Here is a 9,550-nt window from a genome sequence, read left to right on the forward strand (position 1 = left end):
AATATTTAAATTGAAGAAATTGCAGAATTTTCAAAAACTGCAGAAATTTGATACAATTTCTATTCATTTTCAATGGGGCTGAAAAATGGAATAAATTGCGTAAAATCTTAAAAACTGTAAATTCTTACAAATCAAAAAATGTACAGAAGAATAAATAAGGAAAAATAATTAGAAAAGTTGCATTACCTGCTATAATGCTAGTGAATGCTTTTTGCTTAATGTGGTTGCTAAATATGCTGAAAATGTTTGATCTAAATTCTGAAGAAATGTACTGTACTTGCTGAAGGGATTGGCTAAAAATGTTAAAGGTATTTGCATATTGCTAAAGTTGCTAAAGGACTTAAAGTTGCTGAAATTGCAGAATGTGCAAAAAGAAGTTGAGTTTGTTAAAAGATTAAAACATTGCTTAAAATGTAAAATGCATAAAAGTTATGAACTTAAAAAGTGCTCAAAACCTGAGTATATGCCAAAATAGTCAGATAAGCTAACATATTGCTGTAATATTAGCTTAACTCCAAATTAGCTCTAAAAACCTCCGTAGATGACAAACTAGCAAAAAATGCTAGCACCTTGCTAAAATGCTAGCTTACCTCAGAATTGGAACCAAAAAAAACCAACACGTTACTAAAAACTAGCTTAACTCCTAATTAATTTAAAATCCCCAGTAGATGTCATATTAACTAAAAATCAAATATTAACTAAAATATTATCATAACACAGAATTAGCCCAAAAATCCACATCAGATGTCATATTATCCCAAAACATTATGACGCTGCTAAAATATTAGTTCAAATCAAGAATAGACCAAAAAAACCTTATTTGATGGTAAATGATCTAAAAACATTAGCATGTTGATGAACTAGCTAAACTCAAAATGAGCCTTAAAATCCTCAGTAGCATTAATGTCCTTAACACGCTTCGATACCCATAATGCATAGTTTCAAAGTGCGGAAAAAATTGTATACAGTTTGTGAAGAAATCACACAAATAGTTTAAATTGGTAAAAAATGGTGTAGCATTTAACAATACCAAAAGTACATGCATGAATTCCCTCAACATGCTGAAGGTTTTTAACGGCATAAATTGCAGAAATTTGAAAAAATTGCAATTCGTTTCAAAAGGGCTGAAAAATCGCATAAAATGTTAAAAACCGTGAAATGTATAAATACTAAAAGTACAAGCAGGATAGTCCTTAACGAGGTGAACGTTTAGATACCAAGATTGCAGGAATTGCTGACAGTGTGACTGAGATTTGTAAGAATAAAGAATAAGAAAGAGAAACAGAATAACTGCAGTGTGTACGCTGACGAATCATTCACACAGTGAAATGGGAAGAATCCTTTTTTGTGTTTGTGGTGATGAAGGTCCGGTCCCACCAAACGCCGAGCGCCACAATCTGGACCCTGAAAGCCTGCAGCTCAGCTGCTGATGATTCTGAAATGAAAAGCTCTTAATCTTCCTTTACTCGAGGTCTGAAAGTCTGAGAGCAAAAGCGTTTCATTTTATGCTAATTCTCCTGATAGAAGCAGAAAGATTTCCTCGACTTTCTCTCTTGAAAATAAGCGTGTTAGAATAAAATAATTCCAACAAGGACTTCGGTGTTCTGGCTCTTGCATGTTGTCATGTCTGCGCTGGAATCTGATGTAAATCTGTGCATTGTGGGTAAAGATGGCCTGTGTGCGGACAGACAAGGCGGGTTCTTCAGCGTCTGGAAACAGGATGGAGGCGAGGGGAGGAGGAAACGCTCCAGGTCGATAAGATGCATGAATGGACGGGATTGTTGGGCTTATCTGAGAAAAATGCTTCAAATTCAGTTAGAGGGCAAATCATTTCATGTCAGCAGAGGAATTTTCCAGTGGACTTTTAACCCGGCTGGCCTGAGACCGACACAAAGGAGGAGAGGGAACCCTGAGACCTCATCCTGCAGATCCACGGCTTTGGAGATCTGCTCATGAGGGAACCAGGAAAAGGTGAGCAGAGAAGGGTCGATCTTCATCAGTCTGGTGTGGAATCTCCGTCCATGCTGGAGCCGATCTGGACATTTAGTAGCCAAAGTTAGCATCTGAGACGTTGGCTGGACACCAACGTTTTTGGTCTAAAACCGGCATGTCCAAAGTGTGGCCAAATGAGGCTCCAGCCATAAAAATACTCAACCCCCCCAGGACTTTCTTACAGCTGTGTGTACAATAGAGGTGTCAGAAAATATGGAGTTCAGTGAAAGTGAAGTCCTGAACTTTATAGTTTTAGAAATATTTATCAAATATGTCCCACAGGAAAAGGATTAGAAAGTCTTCAAATTAAGGATTTATAAGTAGATTAGCAACAAGCCTTTAAATATATTCATGGATGTTTTCATCTTTAGAGTAATTTTCTAAAAAAATGCCATTTAGCTGTTATTTTAGCATTATGCTAGCTCTACTGCAGTTTTTCATGCTATTTTGGAGTTTAATATTTTAGCCACATGCTAAGGTTTTTGGCTAATTTAGAGTTTAGCTTCTATTTTAGCAACATACTAACGTCTTTTTTTTTTGCAACATGCTAATGTTTTTGGCTAGTTTGTTACCAACTGAGTTTTTTTTGGGCTAACTTAGTTACTTCTGTTTTAGCAACAGGCTAACGTTTTTGCTAATTGCCTACTGAGGCTTTCTAGGTTAATTTAAAGTTAAGCTTCTATTTTAGCAACATACTACCGTTTTTGACTAATTTAGTTTACTGGGGATTTTTAGGCTATTTCAGACTTATAGTATTAAAGCAATGAGTTAGCTTTTTGGCAAATTTAGCATCTACTAAGGTGTTTTAATGCTAATTTGGGGTTTAGCTAATCTTTAACCAACACACTAAATATCTTTAGAAAATTAGCATGTATTAGAGATTTTTAAGGAAATTTACTAAAAATGTTTTCAGAAATTTAGATTAACTTCAACTTCACACTTTTGTAATGCAATTTCCAGCCTTTTAGTAAATTTAACATTTTGCAAATAGCTTTTGCATTTTCAGCAAATCCCTTCAGCAAATAAAGTAAATTCCATCGCCATTTTCAGCATCTTCAATTAGTAATCTCAGCAAAAAGCTTTCACACTAGTATTATTAATTCATCTTTTCTAGTTCCTGTTGAGATCGACTCAAAAGAAGCGCCGACGACCGTCTCACTGAGATGGACCGAGAGCCGATCTGGAGCGTGAAGCAGACGGAGCACATTCATGTCAGAGCCCTGCCCTGAAGACACAAACCACAGCCGGCCCAGACTCACGCGACAAATTACAGTCACACATTCCAGATCTGTTCTGGAATTCAAGATACTGAGATGATTCTCACAAACAGCCTGTTTGCTCAACGGCGTCAGCAGCTTTCCACGGCCGTTCCAAACACTTTCCACATCATGAAACGCTCCATTTTTAACCCCCAGAAGGAACGCAGCATCAAACTGACTGAACTGATTAGATTGAAATCCTGCGCCGTCCACTTTAGATAATCAGATTTAAAACGTACACAAAGGTTTAGTGTCATTTAAAGAAAATTGATGTCAGATACAAGCACTCTGCTGATTTAATGGGAGCGTAATACGTTGATTCAGTTTTCTGGTGAAAACAAAACCAGAAAATGCAGTTTTCTTTGTGTTGGGGGGGCTCCTCGTTACTCCCAGGGGATTTCTGAATGAGATGTTTCTGTGAGCTGCTCAGCAGACGCTCAGCGGCTCCAGGGCCGACACATGAACCGACCAAAGCATTATCCGGACGCTCGTCTTCTTCATCAGCGTCTGACGAGGAGCGTCTCTGTGTTTCACTGCTGCAAACCAAGAGAAACTCCTTTAGTAGAAACCAGAGGGCCACAAAAGCTTCTAACTGTTTCAGAAACGTAATAATGAGGTGACTGAAAACGTCTGATTCCCGCCGCTGAAAGCAGGACTGGTGTTGGTACTGAATTATTTAAGACGATGTGCTGAGACTGACTGGAACACGGAAGACACAGATGGAAACTTGAAGATGTTCATGAGTCTGGAGAAGGTTCCAGAAATCTGTTTCTAAACTAACTTTTAGCTTCTGGTTGAGCTGAATGTTCTTTAGATGATTTACTGTCAAACTTTTATGTGATTTAATCTGATCAAACCTCTCCAGACGTTGATCCGGTTCTACTTCCACTTAGTTTGGTTCTGTTTTGAGATTTCGTTTCAAAGAGTTTCTCCGTCTGATCTTCATTCAGGACTCGCCGTCTCATTTAGAGCTGAGATTCATCTGAATTATTCCAACAGAATCCTCACAGTGAGTGAAGATACTGGGTGATGTAAAGTGCAGTTTGTCTGAGAGCATCGTCAGCAGATCTCCTAATGGACGGCGGCGGCGGCGTGGAGCTGCGGCTCTGACAGGCTGACGGCAGGAAGCTGGCGTCTCTCAGACTGAGCCGACCTCAGCCGGCCCCCCAGAGAGAAGACCCGAGCTGCAGGTCGGCTCTGACCCGACCGTCCCGCGGGTGCAATCACTCAGCTGATGAAGATCTGCGTACGGTGTGGTGCTCGGCCCCCCGGGGAGACGGGAGGTTTCCGGCCCCCAGAGGCCTTCCTGCCCCCCCGTCTGTGCAGAGATTAAGGTGATGCAATCCTGAGAATTTCTTCTGTTTTTACTGTAATCTCTGCAGATTTTTTCAAAACAAAGAAAGCCGTTTTTCTCTTAAACGTCTGCTGAAGATCAGACTATTCTAATCAGGTTAAATGAGCATTTTAAAACTTCAAATTTATTCTTTTCTATTCAAAATAACAAAGCCAAAGGCTCCACATCTGTAGATGTTCTTTTTACTTCAGTTCTTTGGCATAAATAACTGTTGACTTTATTCCAACAGCTGAGCAGGAAAAGAGACTGAAGATGAAAACTGATCAAACTGATCAAACTGATCGAACTGATCGAACTGATCGAACTGATCGAACTGATTGAATTTATCAAACTGATCGAACTGATCGAACTGATCGAACTGATCGAACTGATCGAACTGATCGAACTGATCAAACTGATCAAACTGATCGAACTGATCGAACTGATCGAACTGATCGAACTGATTGAACTGATTGAACTGATCGAACTGATCGAACTGATCGAACTGATCAAACTGATTGAACTGATCAAACTGAATGAACTGATCAAACTGAATGAACTGATCAAACTGATTGAATTGATCAAACTGATTGAATTGATCAAACTGATCAACCTGATCAAACTGATCGAACTGATCGAACTGATCGAACTGATCAAACTGAATGAACTGATCAAACTGAATGAATTGATCAAACTGATCAAACTGATGGAACTGATCAAACTGATCAAACTGATTGAATTGATCAAACTGATTAAACTGATCAAACTGATCAAACTGATCAAACTGATCAAACTGATCAAACTGATTGAATTGATCAAACTGATTAAACTGATCAAACTGAATGAACTGATCAAACTGATTGAATTGATCAAACTGATTGAATTGATCAAACTGATTGAACTGCACTGTGTGTGACTGCAGACGGTCCACACGTTCAAGGATTTCAACATTCCGGATCCTCTCCCAGGTTTGAAATTGTTTTAATCTCTTTGATCGAGACACTTTAATGAGATTTTCTACCGATTTGTAACACAGGAATATTTCTTTAGAAGCCAAGATCTGGAAATAAGGAAATCATGATTTAAATGAGTCAAAATTGTTGTTGCTCCAAACTCTCTAGACAATAAAAAAAACTTGATTTTAACCCTTTAACACAAGAGGCGTCGCTGGTCATGTTAAAAGACAAAATCTTTAACAAACTAATTGTTTTTAACGTTAACATCAATGTAATTCCAGCAGATTGTGAAGGAGAAAAGTGGCTCATAACTAAAAAAATACAATAAATCAAAGAACAAACACTGGAGCTCCAGTGTTGAAGGGTAAAAAACTTGAATTGTTCTTTCATTTTTGGTTTAATTTTATTTCAAAGTTCAACAAATGCTGACAAGTTAGACGGTGTGTCATTATTTTAGAAATAAAATAAGGAATAAGTCCTAACTTTGTGATTGTCGTTAAGTCATTACTGTAAATTGATGTTCTTAATAGCATCCCCGGTTAAATAAAGGTTAAATTTAAAAAAGAGGATTGGAGGAGGATTGCTTTTACTAGGATTGTTCCAAAATAAGTCATTGCCACTTATAACACTGTTATTTTATTGCTGTTATTAAAATTATTTCCAATTAGGTTCAAAACAACTCAGAATATTCAAACTATTTGCTTAGAAGGAGCAAAAATATATGTAATATGTATTACTGTACATAACAGCTTTTTGTTCTTTTTTTTTTCTTTTTTCAAGAACGGATGTGGTGCTGTAGGAAATTCAGTAGTAGCACAAAAAACAAATATAAAAGGAATAAACATTCTTATACACACAGGAGCTGCGAGAACAGACGATTTTACTTCTGTCTAGTCATTTTCTTCCTCAGATTGTTGCTTTTTTCCTGTTTTCAGTTTTTTTTTGTAATCATCTGTTTCCACGGAACAAAAGGAACAAACTGATTAATTTTTTTGTTTCTTTTTAATCCTGACAAATCTCTCAAAGCTCGTTTTCATGATTCCTCATCTCTTCAGACCCGTATCCTGTGAAGGTGTTTTCCTTCCCGCTCTCTGTTCCTCCTGCTGCTTTGTTCTCCTCGGAGCGTCGGCCCGGATCTTCCAGACGTTCCAGTTCAGGACGAGCCTTGTGACTTTAGACCCGCCCTCTTTTTCACCTGAGTGTTCTCTGGGTTTGATGGTTTTGAACATCCTAGAAACGTCTCTGTTGTCTCTGCTTTCACGTCTGTTTTTCTACATATTCAGAGGAAAAGATCCAGAAATCTTTTTTCTCTCTCGTGTCCACCAGTCAAACAGCAATGAGCTCACTCAGCCGCCCCTCCCTGGGGCATTATGGACAAACACACAACATTAGGTTCTCTATTGACTACTGCAGCACTCTCCGGGGACTCCACACAGTAACGGCTTATGTAACCAAACACAACGCCAGCCTGCGGTCTGCAGAGCCGGAATCAGGACTGAAACTCATCCTATTCAGATTAAAAGACGATTTTTTAGAGATTGAGTTTAAAAGTTCTGATGTTTGTCTTGAATAAAAAATTTGTTTGGTTTAACTAGAGTGTTACGTCCTGCTGCTACTGCTGGACCTGGCAGGTGTGGCTAATGTACCTGCTGGCTATTTAAGACAGAGGGGGCAGAAGGGGGCAGAGCAGCAGGCTGAGGAGCCGAGGAGTTGAGGAGTTGAGGAGTTGAGGAGTTGAGGAGTTGAGGAGCTGAGGAGCTGAGGAGCTGAGGAGTTGAGGAGCCGAGGAGCCGAGGAGCCGAGGAGCCGAGGAGCCGTGGAGCCGTGGAGCCGTGGAGCCGTGGAGCCGTGGAGCCGAGGAGCCGAGGGGTTGAGGAGACGAGGAGCCGAGGAGCTGGTTGGAGGTTTAAGTTGGTGTGGAGCCTGTTTGTTCTGTTCTTTTTCCCTCTTTGTCCTCAGCAGTCTTATACTGTTGGGTTTTGTTATTTTAGTTTGGGGTTGGTGGTCTTGGTTTGTTTTCTTGAGGTAGTTTTGTTGCTATGGTCCCATTTTTGGTTTTCCCCCTAGACTCCAGCCAGGTCTGCCCGTTGGGTCTGCAACACAGAGCCAGAATGTCCAGATATTTGGAGGTGTGTTTCGTTTGGTTGGCCGGTGAGTTAATCAATCGTCTTTCCCGCTTCTGCTTTTTTTCTTTTCAATCCTGCAGAATCCATAAGTGGGGGGACTCTGAGATTGTGTGTGGGTTCTGAGCCCTGATGTCAGTGTGTTTGGTTGCTGTGATCACCATGTTCTGTGTTTGGACACGATTTTTACAGTATATCGACGCCGTCACCTCTCAGGAAAACCTTCACGCTCAAACACAGATCGTTACAGAGGAACCATCCAGCATGGATTATTTCTTTGAGCAGTTTATCGGGTATCCCTTAAAGATGCAACACAACTCCAGACCATCACACTACCACCACCATGTAAATATTTGAGTCAAATGTCTTTATATGAGGTTATGAGAAATGTAAATCAGAGAGGAGCCAGTGGAGGTGGCTCAGGCATCTGGATGAGGAATGATTCCAAAATAACACAAAGATGCTCTGGAACATTGCTAAATAAAATATTCAGATTTCTTTGATGAGGATGTTTAGAGGTCGCTGATTTCTCCTCCAGATTTCAACCGAGCAGAAGAACAAATGTGAAGATGCTGAGAAGAAGAAAATGTTGTTTTTAGGCCAGTCTACTTAAGACCTGGATGTCCCAGTTAGACAGAATGCAGAGCTCGCACTCGCCGATGAAAGCTGTGTGTGTGTGTGTGTGCGTAGGGGTGTGTGTGTGTGTGTGTGTGCGCGTTTACATGTGTGTATTCTCAGCGGTGCGTCTGCTTCAGGGACAGATCTCACCAGGAGTTGGAACGACGAGCAGAACACCCTCTCAGTCTTCAGCAGTCACTGTGCAGATACTCTACTGCTCGTGTTTGTGTCTAGACAGAGAAGACTCCGTCCTTTGAAGGACACAAATTGTTGGGAGTGCCAACAACAATTATTATATTGATCATGGAGAAAAAATGGATAATAGTGTTTTTGTCCTGACTAGAATTCTGTGACGCCAAATCTTTCATTTATTGGTACGACGGAGTGTTAGGGCCTCTTTATAAAAAAAAAAATAATAATAATAATAATTTTTTAATTACGACTTTAAATCTTGTAAATTTACGAGAAAAAAAGTCGTAACTGCTAGATTACGAGAACAAAGTCGTATATTTATCTCTTTAAAAGTCCTAGGCTAAATTTGGACTTTTAATCTTGTAAATTAACAAGATTTAGAGTCGTAAATGTACAATATTTAAAGTCATAATTTTACAAGAACAAACTCATAATATGACTTTTTATTTTTTGGTGGCCCTAATACTCTGTGGTATATTGGAATAGAGCTGTGGAGAGACCCTGCAGTGAGATTCACCAGATTTACACTACGACATTTCACCCCAAACCTCTGCGCTGGCATCAGGTGGTGACCGTCCCGTGTGAACACCAAGACCCCACGTACCATAAACCTGATGTGAACCGCTCCAGATCGTCCTCCATCACTCCAACAGTTTCTCCTGTTAGCTTCACCTCCACTGGGGGGTCAGAGGATTCAAACCCTCATCAGTTTCTGTAATCAGATTACTCATGTTTTCCTGTTGGTGTCAGTTTCCGTATTATTCTGCAGGCTAACTGTGTCGTCCTGGTGTGACTCTTTAATCTGCTCTGATGTTGGGGGGGCAGCATGTGTTTACCACCAACAGATTAGCCAGAAGTAACCTCTAACCTGATGTGTACAGCAGGATCCAGGTGACCTAAATGACTGTTTACCACATCGTGCCAACGACAGTCATCTGGACTTAATCCACTTACCGCCAGAATCTGTCAGAACAGGAATCATGAGGAATTTTATCCTCACATCCCAATCTGAGGATGAGAAGAGCCGCAGAAAACGGGAAACGAAATCCTCCACGTGTGAAACGGCTAAATGCTCTG

General features: G+C 40.0%; 1 long non-coding RNA gene across 1 annotated transcript; it reads left to right on the forward strand.

Annotated features, from left to right (window-relative positions):
- The first annotated feature begins 7,431 nt into the window (after nucleotides 1-7,431).
- On the forward strand, nucleotides 7,432-8,684 carry LOC118599553. Its single transcript, XR_004948950.1, has 2 exons — nucleotides 7,432-8,008; nucleotides 8,402-8,684. It is a non-coding gene; the product is annotated as an uncharacterized LOC118599553 (long non-coding RNA).
- The last annotated feature ends 866 nt before the right edge of the window (nucleotides 8,685-9,550 follow it).

This window comes from Oryzias melastigma, linkage group LG13 (assembly GCF_002922805.2).
Source record: "Oryzias melastigma strain HK-1 linkage group LG13, ASM292280v2, whole genome shotgun sequence".
Lineage (NCBI taxonomy): Eukaryota > Metazoa > Chordata > Actinopteri > Beloniformes > Adrianichthyidae > Oryzias > Oryzias melastigma.